Source organism: Lissotriton vulgaris, chromosome 8 (genome assembly GCF_964263255.1).
Source record: "Lissotriton vulgaris chromosome 8, aLisVul1.2, whole genome shotgun sequence".
Classification (NCBI taxonomy): Eukaryota; Metazoa; Chordata; class Amphibia; order Caudata; family Salamandridae; genus Lissotriton; species Lissotriton vulgaris.
Genome location: NC_141696.1, coordinates 1319962834 through 1319976363, shown reverse-complemented (window position 1 = coordinate 1319976363; position 13530 = coordinate 1319962834).

The window sequence follows — 13530 nt, the reverse complement described above, 5'->3', positions numbered from 1 at the left end:
GCACTGGCCTAATATGGAGGAGGCACTCTGACATTTTGGCTGCGAGCAGAGATTCTGCATGATGATCTTGAGTAACTATAGGGAGCATGAGGCGACTGTGCAGGTCTATGGCCACGGCTCTTCACCCTCCTCATCTATAGGCGGATGGGTCAGGGGTGTTCGCATCACCCCCACTTTTTTCTCTCTACCTGGAGCCCATGGCTCAGAGAGTGTGCGACAATCCACATATCACTGCAGTGTGATTTGGGGGGAGAAACACACTATCACTCTCTATGCTGATGACAGCTTGATGACCCATTGAGAGCTCTCTTGTATAAACTTGAAGTCTTAGGGAAGGTGGTAAGATTCTGGGTAAATCTCCAGAAGTCACAAGCCCGGAGCCTGTGGTTTTAATGGCTATGCAAACGTCCTTTCCTGCCCAATATCTGCTTCTATGGAATGCTACCTTAATCACCTACCTGTGGTCCAGGTGGCCCCCTACAGTGCAAGTGACATGGCCATAAACTATCAGAATTTACTCTGGCAAGTGGGGCGAGATACTACACAATGGAAGCACTATCGTCTTTCATGGCTAGATAGAGTGGCGGCTATAAAGATGACGATTCTCCCACTTTTTTTTTTCTTTTTAAGGCCGTTACACTTGTCCCTCTATTGGGCATGCTGCAGACCTTGTGGTGGAAGCTGAATTGTTTTGTCTGGGCATAGAGGAGACCCGTATGAGTCTGGAACAGAGCTACAATTGACCCTGGAAGGAGGACTGTGGTTTTCCAACCTATTGCATTACCATCAGGCCACACAGCTCTGACGCCCAGTGAAAAGGAGCTGTGATGAATCCAAGCAACTCTGGCTCTTCATAGATTGAACAGTGGCTGGTGAATATCTGTGGAATGTCCAGTTCTTGCGAAGGTCACAAAGGGTGTAGGGCCTGCACTCCTCCCCTATTACTAGGATTACCCTTGAGGTGTGGGTTCGGGTGGCTAATTGGAATGCATTGATTATGCTCCATTTCCAGTTGGATCCCATTTTGGTCAACACAGACTTGACAACAAGGCTAGATTATACTAGCTTCCTCCCCCCCCATGGCAAATGTGCAGCTGTATGCCTATGGGCCATTTATTTGACAAGACAGGGCCTGTTTCATTTGATCGGCTTTGAAGGAACTTTGAGTTGCCGGAATAGGAGAGGATGCACTATTTACAGATTCACCATTGGCTCCCATTGGCTCATTGATCCTACTGTCTGGCTAGGGGAACCGCGCCCGCTTATATCTTGTGAAAAGTGGCAAATGACCAACTGACAGTCACCTGATTACTGAAATTTACGCTCTCCTCCTGTAGACCACTCTAGTGAGCAAATCCTCTGGGCAGAAGAGGTAGGAGCTTGAATTGGGGATGACATTGACATATCAAGAATGAGCAGAGATATTTTACACTGCTAGTAATGAGACAGCCACTAAAATATCTATGTAATGGTACCATACCCCAGTCAGACTACACAGGGATAACTCCACTTGTGTGAAGACTGCTGGAGAGGCTGTGGGGACCCTGCTTCATTTGCTTTGCGACTGCCCCAAGCTTACGGGTATTGGGATATGGTCCTGACGGACATTGATACCCACCTTGGCATGCAATTACCCACATTTCCTGCTTTTGTTATTCTAGGCCTGTTAAATGTACTTGCAAGTCCTGAAATGGGTTCCATAAAGATCTTGCGTTAGGTGCAGCCCTTCAAAAAACGCTCACTCACTGAGTCATGGACAAACTTCCATCCCACACTGGGTGCATACATAGAATTTGGCACGTTAGGGATGGAGAAACTGAACCTTGCATTGACTAACCAGGAAGATTCCTATAGGGAGCTTTTGCACCCAAACATCAGCTGACTTGTCCTCAATACCTCTGCTTGCTATGCTTGATGGAGCTCAAATCGCAGGAGAAAGAACAGGACTGATCCTGAGATGGGCCAGAGGGGGGCACGTAGTGTTATTCATCTTTCCTCATGAAGGGCCTTGGAGTGAGTTCCCAGAAGGTGGACGTGGTTGGTGGAGGGGGATGTTTAATGTTCTTTAATTCTGGCCTGTTTGTTTTTGATGTGACCTTTGACTTGCAATTTTTCTGTTTTTATTATTGAAATACAATAAAACAGATTCCTTAAGGGGAAGGTGGCCACCACAAAGTCTTCAATAGCCAAAAATAGCTCTATTTTTAAAACACCCTTTGAGCACACTTTGGGGCATATTCACAAGGAGCTACCACGAAATTAACTGCACTTTATTGTAGTAGTGATAAATTTACCCAACCGTTCACAAGCAGGTGCTAACAGGCCACAACACCACTTTTCCTGCGATAGCAGCCGCAAAAAACATCGCCACAGAGGACTCCCTCAATTATCGCTAATGAGATGCAGAGTAGGAGTTCCCGTGCACAAAGCTGTGACAACACCACACATCAACAATCACAACAACCATACATATCGGCGATAAGAACACAAAACACACAATAAGGTGCGTTAGCAACAGGAATTTTACACCTGCTCTTACCTGGTGTAATGTTGGACGGCAGCCTGCACCACAAATTGGAGCACAGCCCAGGGCATCATCGGAAGGGCAACAGATGTATGGAGCAACTGATTATGCAGGCAGGACATCCAAGAGGGCCACAACACCCACCACCATCACCTCCAGGACCACCCACCGGGCCACCCCCGTCAAAGACATGCCACATTAGCTACACCTAAACATGTACAAAATATTCCAGCTGATGTCGCACAATCACAACTGGTGACATGCATGTGTTGTCACAGAAATTAACATCACACATTCACTTTCGAAGTAAACAATGAAACTTTACTGAAACAACACAGAAACTAATTGAAGACACATGGTGGCTCCCCTCAACACAATCCGTAGGTCACAGCCTGCAAGACAAAAAAAATGATGAGAAGGTGTGTCCTGCACACATCAAAGGTCAGAGAGAGAGCAAAGGAGAGAGAGAGAAGAATAGAGGGGGTAGAGAGAAAGAGAGAGAAGAAGAGAGGGAGGGAAAGAGAGAGAGAGAGAAGAAGAAGAGAGAGAGAGAGAGGAGAAGAGGGGGAGAGATAGAGAACGTAGAAGAGAGGGGGAGGGAGAGAGAGAGAGAAGAATAGAGGGGAGAGAGAGAGAGAGAGAGAGAGAGAGAGAGAGAGAGAGAGAGAGAAGAAGAGAGTGGGAGAGAGAGAGCGAAAAGAAGAGAGGGGGAGAGAGAGAGAGAAGAAGAGAGGAGGAGTGAGAGAGAGAGAGAGAGAGAGAGAGAGAGAGAGTAGAAGAGAGAGGGAGAGAGAGAGAGAAGAAGAGAGAGGAGAGGGAGAGAGAGAATTAGAGAGGGGAGAGAGAGAAAAGAAGAGAGGGGAGAGAGAGAGAGAAGAGAGTGGGAGAGAGAGAGCTGACCCAGCACACTTAGGCTACACTGCTCACCTGCTGCAACCAGTGTGTCTCCAACCACTTGCTGGTACGTATAGCAGCACACCAGGTCACACATCTAAGACAGAACCATCATCTGAAACAGAGTGTAGGAGCATGATTGGCACAGTACACACACTTGCACAAGACAATGTTGCCCGTCCACCCATGCACACACAGCCAGAGGTATCTCAGGCCCTCCGCCGCCTATCGGAGCATGCCCGTCCGTGCACAATTGGGCGACACTGCTCACCTTCCGCCACTGGCGTGTAGACTGCAGGTCTCACCACGTGCCGCTGTACACCACAAGCCCGGGCCCGCAGACATGGCACCCCCCACATCATGTATTCACATTGCGCAGGCCACCAGGTCACACGTCTGGTGCTGGGACTTCATCACACAATGGCATAAGACATACCAGGGCACCCAGCAACATCGCAGCCTGCATAGATGCTCAGCCAATGGGTGCCACTAACTCTGTGACCCCAGAAGCGAGTCCACATGGCGGTCGGCCAGTACAGGCCACTGGAGCGGCCTACACTGCGGTTCAGCGAGGAATACAAATCCTGAGTAGTAGGACGGACCACCAAGATAGGCCATCATTGCAGGCTGCATACCCACTCAGCAGCTCAAGGTGCCAATGACTCAGTACACCCTAAGTCAACATCCAGTGGGGGGGTGCCGGTGCCGTCGCAATGCAGCGACTGCCACAAACCCTGTCCAACCCCAGTCAACGCCACGGGGCAGTAGGCCCGTGTCAGCCTCAAGGTTTCGGGTCCATAATCCAGTCCCCATCGACAGAGGGGTATGTGACGGCGTTGGCCCCATTATATTTGTGGGGTCACATGGCCTGTGATGCCTGTGCCTGGTGTGTGTGGTGTGTGTGTAAACCTGCCATCAGGGAGTGGCTGTGACATGCTGACAACTAGACCAGTGACCTGCACACCACCAGCGAGTATGCCTGTGATGGGTAGCAATGAGGCCCCCCCCTCCCCTGGGAGCGTGAGCGGAGTGGTCTGGCCTGCCGTAGCTGGAACAGGGCAGGGCTTACAAAAATGACTTGTGGGCAATCTGTGTGGATCAGTCATGTCCAGACAAGAAAGTGGGTGGTGTGTGTGTCCCTGTTGTGGTGTCCACGGAACCCGTCACTTAATTTGACATGTTGCACCTTCTGACTGGCATCCCTCAAGATGAGCATCATTTACGCACTGTCCATACATTCATCCACACATACATATATGAATGGTGAAAGACATGACACAGCAGTGTGTCACTGGATGCTTATTGCACATCCAGTGCTGTTCTTCAGCTGGAGCGGTACAGGGCAAAGCCAAATACACCACACTATATGGGCCCATGGATGGCCAGCTGGAGTCCATCCGTGGAAGACAAGGACTGTGCAAGATGAGGCATGCAGTCCACAGTCTGGTCGCTGTGTCATTGGTCATCAAACAGGATGTGGAGGTCCACGTCGCTGTCCAAGGTGAGTGCATCTGAGTGAATTGGGAGTCAGTGGAAGGTCATAAGGCCATGTGCGGGCCCAGGGAGAAACAGACCCAGGTGGCGGTAGTGAAAGCTACTGAGCCATTCTGATCACAGGCCCATCCACGTCCTTGTCCCCAGATATGTGCCCTGCCCCACCTGTGGGAGTTGCTGTACCGGCTGCGGCACTGTGTGGCACTGACACCTCAGGTGCCGGAGGTGGTCTATCTGCCACACTGTGTGGCACTGTCACCTCAAGTGCCGGAGGTGGATTGTCATCCGCACTGTGTGCCACTGACACATCAGGTGCTGGAGTGGTCAGCCTGCCGCACAGAGAGGCATAGCCACACCATGCAGCGGAGATGTAGCTGGTGTGGGGGCATCAGCATTCATCATTGCTACGCCTTGTGGCAGTAATGCCATGCTGAGGATTTGCAGGGCATGGTAGATTCCTGCTACATTCTGCTGATGTTCAGCGTTGGCTGCCATCCTTTTCACCTCCATCCGCACCCTGTCCTCCATGATCCTCTGCATGTGTGCCAGCTCACGGCTGGTATCACTGGAGCCACTCTGAGTGGACATGTGTTCTTCTCTCCGTGTCATGACTCCAGCGATGTCAGTTAGGGCTCGTTGGAGACCATGGAGTGGGGCTACACCCCCAAGGATGGCGTCAAGTTTGGTAGCCATGAGGTTGAACACCACCCACACCTGCTCTGCAGTCTTCCTCTGGCCTTCCAGCACACTGCGTTGGAAGGCCATGTGTTGTTCCTGTGGGTCTTGGGGGGTGCCAGGCCGTGGGTGCCTCTTGCTGGGTACTTTGGGTAGTGGTGGGGTCTCCTCAATGCAGCTGGCCTACCCTAATCCTGGAGGTGAGTTCTGGATGAGGTCAATGTTGTCTTGGATGGTTTAGGTGTTGATGGTGGTGTTGTCCTCTGCGTCATCAGTGACGAGTGGCTGGGACTACCCTGCAGGAGGTGTTGACAGTGCCCCTGCGATGTGAAGGGGTGATGGTGTATTACAATGTGCCCAAATGTATTTAGCGTTGCAAGAAAGAGGGTCCTAGTACATGTATATTTAGAAGAAAAATCTTACTTAGTATCGTTCTACAAGAAAATGATTATACAGTTTATGAGAGATGTTGTTTATTCACATCCTCAATCATGCATATATATGTACAAAACGTATTCAAAAATAAACAATGTGCCCAGAGAAAGTTAGAAAGGGAGTGGGGTGGGTAAGTGGTTTTGTGAGGGTTTGAGGTTAAGTGAATAGTTTCAAAGGACCCCTTGGTTGTGCATGTGTGTCAGTCAGTCAGTCAAAGGTTATGTTTATTAAGATCATAATCCTTAAACAAGTGTAAAAAACAGTATTATGAGTTTAAAATATCCACATAAAAATTGATAAAATCATTAAACAAATGCTCCAGTATTGATTAAAGACTCTTACCCACCCTCATACATTTCATACCATCCATATAAATTTAAAAGATAAAATAAATTATCTCCTTTAAAATAGTCTCATTTCCTTACATCAAGTATATATTTCATTATTTGAGAAACATAAGATCCTACAGATTACTCCTGTCCTCTTACTAGGCTCTGTACCTCCTTTATGTATTTACCTATGGCAATTGCAACATCGATTGTGGGCATTTCAGTTAAGAGGATAGCCGCCTGCGCCCTTGTTCTTATATTATGTTTTAAAAATATTGGGCACAGCCATAGTTTCCGCTGTTCTAGTAAAATTAGGCAGTCAAGAAGAATATGTACAAGGTTGCCTTTGGAGCCCAGGTTACACCTGCAGCATCCTTTATGGTCTAACATTGTTGATTTTGAAGTTTTTGTTTATTCACCAGGGATTGATCCCAATCAGCAACCTTAATATCTCCTGCCTATAGCAGCGGTTTGGTAGGATGTCAAGGTAGGGAAACCCATTCTCATTTGACCAAGCGTTCAACATGAATTCTACTGATTTTTTCTTTACCAAGTAGGCCATGTCAGTCTTCCTCGAGACTTCCTTACCATTCAATTTCAGCTCACTCTTTGAACAGACTAGTTGGTACGTGTCCTGGTCTACCTCCACCTTTAACCTTTTCCAGATCTGTGTCATTTTTTCTCTACAAATTTTTGCCCATTGTAGGTCGCTGTTTTGGATTTCCTTCCTGCACCATTGTGCTATTTTTTGACCTTCTGTCTCTTCCAGACGTTTCCAGAGTCTAATTAACGCAGATTGTATTTGTACCTCCCAAGAGATTGTGCCTATCTCTATTCTTATGGCTAGGACCATGGATGATTGTGGTAAAGATAAGAGATTTTTGAGGCATATCCCTTCTGTCAGGTCCCAGGCTCCCTTACCGCTCAAATAAAGGATTTCTGCTCCGTAAAAGACCTGTGCGGGTAACATTGCGTTATAGACTTTCAAAAGTGGGCGGTGCGACATATCACCGTAGTCCCGGTTAAACATTTTTAGACCACAAATTGATGTATGAGCTTTTGCTCTTTGTGCTTCCAAATGAGTTTGCCAATTTAATAATTTATCGAACCATATACCTAGGTAACGATATTCTTTTACCGTCTCCAGTTTAAGATCCCCTAGGTACCAGGTGAACTTACTTGTCTTTTTCCCAAAGCATAAGGTTTTTGTTTTATCTAAGTTTACTGTCAAGAATTTTCTCACACAGTATGCCTTAAATGCGTTCAACTTTCTTTGGAGGCCTATCTCGGTCTGGTCTACTATTACCAGGTCATCTGCATAAAGTAGGCAGGGCACCTTTTTTCCGTCCATTCTTGGGCTTGCACTACCTTCTACCTCTAGATGGGCCGGTAGGTCTGACAGAAATATGGAGAACAACTGTGGTGCCAGAACGCAACCCTGTCTTAGGCCATTATCAATGGGTATTTTTTGTGTCAATGTTCCCACGGTATCCCTAATTACTTGAGCCCAGTTTCCTTGATGTAATTCCTTTATTATAGTTAGGAGATCTTTGGGAATTTTTACCTTCGTTAGTGTTTCCCATAGGCAGTCCCGATCTACTGAGTCGAAGGCGGCTCGGAAGTCAACGAAACAACAGTATAATTTTCCGTTTTGTTCCGTTGACTTCTTTGCCATTGCCTACAGTGCGACTCCATGGTCTATTGTCGAGTGCCCCTCCCTGAATCCACCTTGTTCTATTGGTATGATTTGGAACTCCTTGGCCCATGCGTTAAGTTTATTTAGCACAATTTTTGAGAAAACCTTCTCTCCTATATCTAGGAGGTTAATCAGTCTGTAGTTTTGTGGTGCCTCCATGCTCCCTTTCTTGTGGATTGGTCGAATTACTGCGCCTTTCCAGTTGGATGGCATTTTACCCTCTGTTAATAATATATGGAACATCTGGGCAAAGAATTTTGCCCACCACTTTACTTCTGACTTTATTATTATTGCAGGCAGGTTGTCTGGACCTGCCGCTCGAGTTAACTTAAGCTCTCTTATTACCTGTTCTACTTGCTTCTCGTTAAACTCGGATTTGAGGTCTTCAGATATTTCATGCCATTTTTGGGGCTCTACATGGTTTTGGGGAGTTCGTACCCCATACAATTCCTTTATGTACTCCTCCCAGGCTGCCTCACTGACCACACATTTCATTTCTCCGTCTATCGGACCAGAGGCTGCCATTACAATTTTCCAGAATTTCCTTAAGTTTTTTTTCCTCAGTTGCTTCTAGCAAGTTTAGCCAGCATTTTTCTTTATATGACCTCTTTGCATCACTTACTATTTTTCTAAAAACTGCTTTCAGCTTGTTTATACGTTTCTGTCTCTCAAAGGTGAAGTTCTTTTTTTGTCTTCTTTGTGCTGCTCGTATCTCCCTTTTTTTAGATTGACACTCAGCCGAGAACCATTTCACTCGGCTGACCGGGGGTTTTGGGTTGTTCTTTTTGTCCTTTTTTAATTCTATTTTTAGACACTGGACTACTTGGTCTAACTTCTCTATATACCATTCCAGGTTTTTACCTTCCAAATGTCCTAGTTTCACCTTTGCTTGCATTGCCTTCAGTTTTTCTTGGTATTCCTCGGTAAGTCGTGTCGTTACCCGTTTAGGGTACTCGACCTCCTGTGGGATCACTTTGCTTCTAGACATCTTATTTCCCCCAGATATCCTTAGGAGCAAGGCATAATGGTCACTCAGTTCTTTTTGTTCTATTTTAAAATCCCGTACTAGATGGAAATTCCAGGCTGGCATAAACATATAATCAATTGGGCAGTTCTGTAGGCCTATTTTAAAGGTCTTCCCTGCTGGACAGTCTGTCTTCATTCTGCCATTCAGACATTGGAGACCCCTACCTCTTAGGAGATGAATTAGTTCTGATTCCTTTTTCGTGGGTTCACCTGCTGGGAAACTGGCGTGGTTTATTCCATACTCTTCTAACAGTTCTCTATTCCAAAGATCAACCTTTTTTGATTTTAGCTTATGATTAAAGTCTCCCATAATTATCAATGTATCTGAAGCATATATTTCTAAAAATAGATCCATATCCTCCTTAAAATATCCCATTTCCCTCTCATACTCTACTGTGTTATCCCACTGCATATATAAATTCATCACAGTCAACATTTTGTAATTCATTTCCAAGGTCAACAGTTCTAGTCTACAAGCTAAGATCCATTTACATTTCGTTTTAAGTGAAGTTACTTCTCTCAATACATTTGTTGAGACTAGTGTCATTAGACTCCCAGACGGACGACCAAATCTTTTTCTCATGGCTGGGCAGTTTAATTGTAGATAACCCTCGATGATTGGGGTTTCGTCGCAAGTCCAAGTTTCTTGTAGGCAGGCAATTTCCACTTTATTTACTACTTCTTCAATGTATTTGCGCTTTAGATCATTGCCTAAGCCATTTTATTCCATGTTAGGAGACTTAGACATTGCGGCACCCCCCCATCCTATTCTACCTCACTTTGGCCTCCATCTTCTACCCCTTCCTCCGTATAATACTCGTTTAGATCTCCCACATTACTACTACTTAAAGACCAGTTGTCCCATGTGGCATCATTTCCTGCATTGTTTATCACTATATTCATACGGCTCCGGTTTTCTGGATTTTCTCTACATAACTTTACTTGTCTCCTCCCCAGACCTGCGTGGTATTTTAGAAAGGTACTGCCCGGAGGGCCTTTCACTTCCCTCTCTGGTATTACCCTCATACCCATTTGGTTTATCTCACTGGTGGCTTTTAAGATTGCCGTGTTTACCAGGTCCGAGTGCAGTGACACTTTAGTTATTTCTTTGCCGTTTCCATTTTCTTCGAAGCCAACTTGGCTTAGATCCCTTGTACTAATCTCCCTCAGGCTGCTGCATTTGGCGAAAGCGGTCAGAATCTGTGCCCTATTTAAGGGATTCGTATTTCTAACCGCATTTCCCTTTTTCACAGCTTGTAGTTCTTCCAAGTATACCCACTTGTTCTTGTCCTCCTTTAATATTTTCCTGGGCGTTTCATAATTTACCTGTCTACACTTTATTCTCCCTGGAGACTAACGTACCTGCCGCCACCGCTGAGAGTCATTTCCTAGCACTTACCTGAACCTACCAGCGCTGACATTCCAGCCGCCACCGCCGAGAGTCATTCCTGGGCATTTACAACTTACCTGAGCTGACGCCCTAGCCGCCACCGCCGAGAGTCATTCCTGGGCATTCGAATCCGCGCTGCCGCTCCGAGGGACTACAACTCCCGGCAGGCCTCGCGGCGGCGCGTGGAGGTGACGCGACACGCGCCAGCGAGCGCTCCCAGGCAGCATAAAGGGTGAAGGAGCCCCGCGTCACGGGACGCCCGGGGCGAAGCCCGGGCAAAGGGCGGGCCGTCTGAGGCCGTCCGAGGTCGGCCAAGGTTGGGTTGGGCCAGGGACTCTGCCCTACATTTCCTATGCCCACAAACTAACACAGTGTTCCTGAACAATCGAACACCAGGTAAACAAACACCTTTTGTTTCTTGTGAGCCAAGATCTTGCACCAAGTTCTCAATCCATCTGTATAAATGCCTGGAAAAAAGTTAATCCCAGTTACAAACACCATGGAGAACTATCTTGTCCAAGTTGTGGCGAAAATAAATAGCAAGAGAAGGTCTTCATTGGGACTAGACTCACCTACACAATCTCCACTGGCAGACAAAGGACAGAGGATTCATTTGCTCTACTAAACAGCAGCCTCTCTGGTGTGGCACATGATTCTCTCCAGGACACAGTTACTATCCAGCCCAGTGGCATAGTAGCTAGTACTGAAGAAAACAGTGACAATGAAGTAGTGACTGTGACCCCTACAAATAGTGAGTCCACTATCCACACTGCTGTCCCTATTCCTGCACCGAGGGTTACAGGGGGCAAAAGAAAAGTCATACAAAAAAGGGGGGGATTAAGGTCAGCTAAAAATAAAGTTGCAACGCCACCAAGGAAAATACTTGATGAGGAGGAGGATGATTTGACTGGGGAAACTTATGTGACCTTTTCTAACGCCCAATTTCAAAAATTTTGCAGCTTGATGGACACAAAAATCAAAGGGATAGTCAAACCTCTGATAAGTAAAATTGATAAATTATCTGCCGAGGTAAGCAAACTGGAAGGTTTACTTGGAAAAACCCTGGGGGAGGTGGGAAAACTCCCAGAAGTCATCACGTCCAGTGTTCAGCCATTGGTGAGTGAAATTCAATCGAGCAAATCCAACGGACTGATTCCTGCTGTTGTACCAAACCTTCCAATGGCTTCACTGATAAATCCACCTGATAACACCTTTGGTGCGGTACCCTCTGCCCCTCTTAATGGTGAACCTAATACTTCGAAAGGGTCATTCGAGCTTGTAGTGGAAGCCTCGCCACTAGTTCTAGTACTAGCAAATGTACCCCCACTAGCTTCTGGCGAAGCTGAATCAACATCATCACTTCTAAATAAATCCTTATCATGGCTAACTAACAACATGGTCATATCTCCTTGGGGCAAGCAGCAATTATCTGAAGAACTGGTAAATGCAAGAAGGGTTGAGTGGATTGGGAACAGGGAAAAAAAGTTCAAGGGAGATTGCGTCGTGCTCAATTTTTCTGACCCTGAGGTTTTACCAAACATCTTGCCTAATATCTTCCCTCCACAGAGACGATCTACTTCTATTGTTCCACTGACTTTAGATTTTTTCTATCCCCGGAAAGGCAGAGGCCCCAATTCAAGCACCTTAAGAACAAAATGGAACGTTGTAACCAAAGGGGGCAGTAAGAATTTTGGCACCGCTGAGTGGGGTCTAGGACTGGAAAACAGATTTTCTGCCCTCTCCAACCTAGATGCTTGTGACTGACAAACAATTAAACGCATGCTTCTGTTGCAAATCCCTCCGGCTGCTTGTATAATAGGGGAGAACAGTCGTTCTACAGGTACACAAAACGAGACACGTAATCCTGATGCCACAGTAGGACTATTTTCTGCAAATGTAAATGATAATGTTAATGATGATGCAATGTTGAATGGGTCTGATCACAGTTCTGAATCAATTACGGTATATGCCACCGGGGACCTATTGTCTGGGAATGTTGCTGGGCTTTGTTCCAAAATGGACTGTGGAGAATGGTTTGGGTTTGTCAGCCAGTATGATGTCTGTATTTTTCAAGAAACATGGGCCTGTGATCCCGTTTTTGCTCTGGGGTATTTGAATTTTTATGTTCCGGCTACTAAGGGCCCCAAGGGGCGTCCGATGGGGGGCCTCACCATATGGGTCCGCCAGTCCCTAAAGATCGTAGTGAAAAATCTGGAGCTCCATCAAAAAGACATTCAGCTCATTAGACTTACGAGGGACTTATCCACCTCCATTGACATTTATAATAAATACGCTAGAGGTGGAAGCGCAGGAAAATCAGTGGTCCTTTCGTCTCTGTATAATTTCCTAGACATTCACTCTTCTGGGAATAACATTATACTAGCAGGCGACCTAAACCGCACTTTTGAACCGCTAGACACTGGTGAGGCTTTTTTAGGTGCGGAGGAAGATAAGATTTGGGACATCCCCGCACTCGATACAACCCCAATAACTCGCAGGATATTCTAGGTTTAAATGCTATGTGCCTTGAACATGGGTTAAGGGCTTTGAATGGTCAGACTAAGTCAGACAGAGTACCAGCCATGACTTTTAACAATGGGAGAAATAAGAGCCTCATTGACTATGTCATATGTAGTATGCCCCTATGGTCATCTGTTACTGATATGGTTGTTAGGGAAAGGCTCGAGAGTGATCACAATCCTCTATGTGTTCTCCAAAAATGGTGGCTGTCTGATGCTATTGCTCCTAGTATTTGTGCTGAATCCTTACACCCGTTGATTGTGCCAACTAATGACTTACGCAGGTTGAGGTGGACAAGCGTTAGAACAGATCCGCTGGTTTTAGAAAAAATAAGCATGGCAACTGATAAGGATATAATGGCCCTTGAGGGTGAGGCTGGGCATCCTCCTAGCCAAAACATTATTACGAAGGTCCATGAAGATCTCTTTAATGAAATCAAATGCCACTTTTTAAAACCGGTAAATAAAAAGAGGATCTGTGCCTACAGAGCCGCTAGATGGTACAATCACGACTGTAGGGTGGCAAGAACCTCCTTGGGAGATGCAAT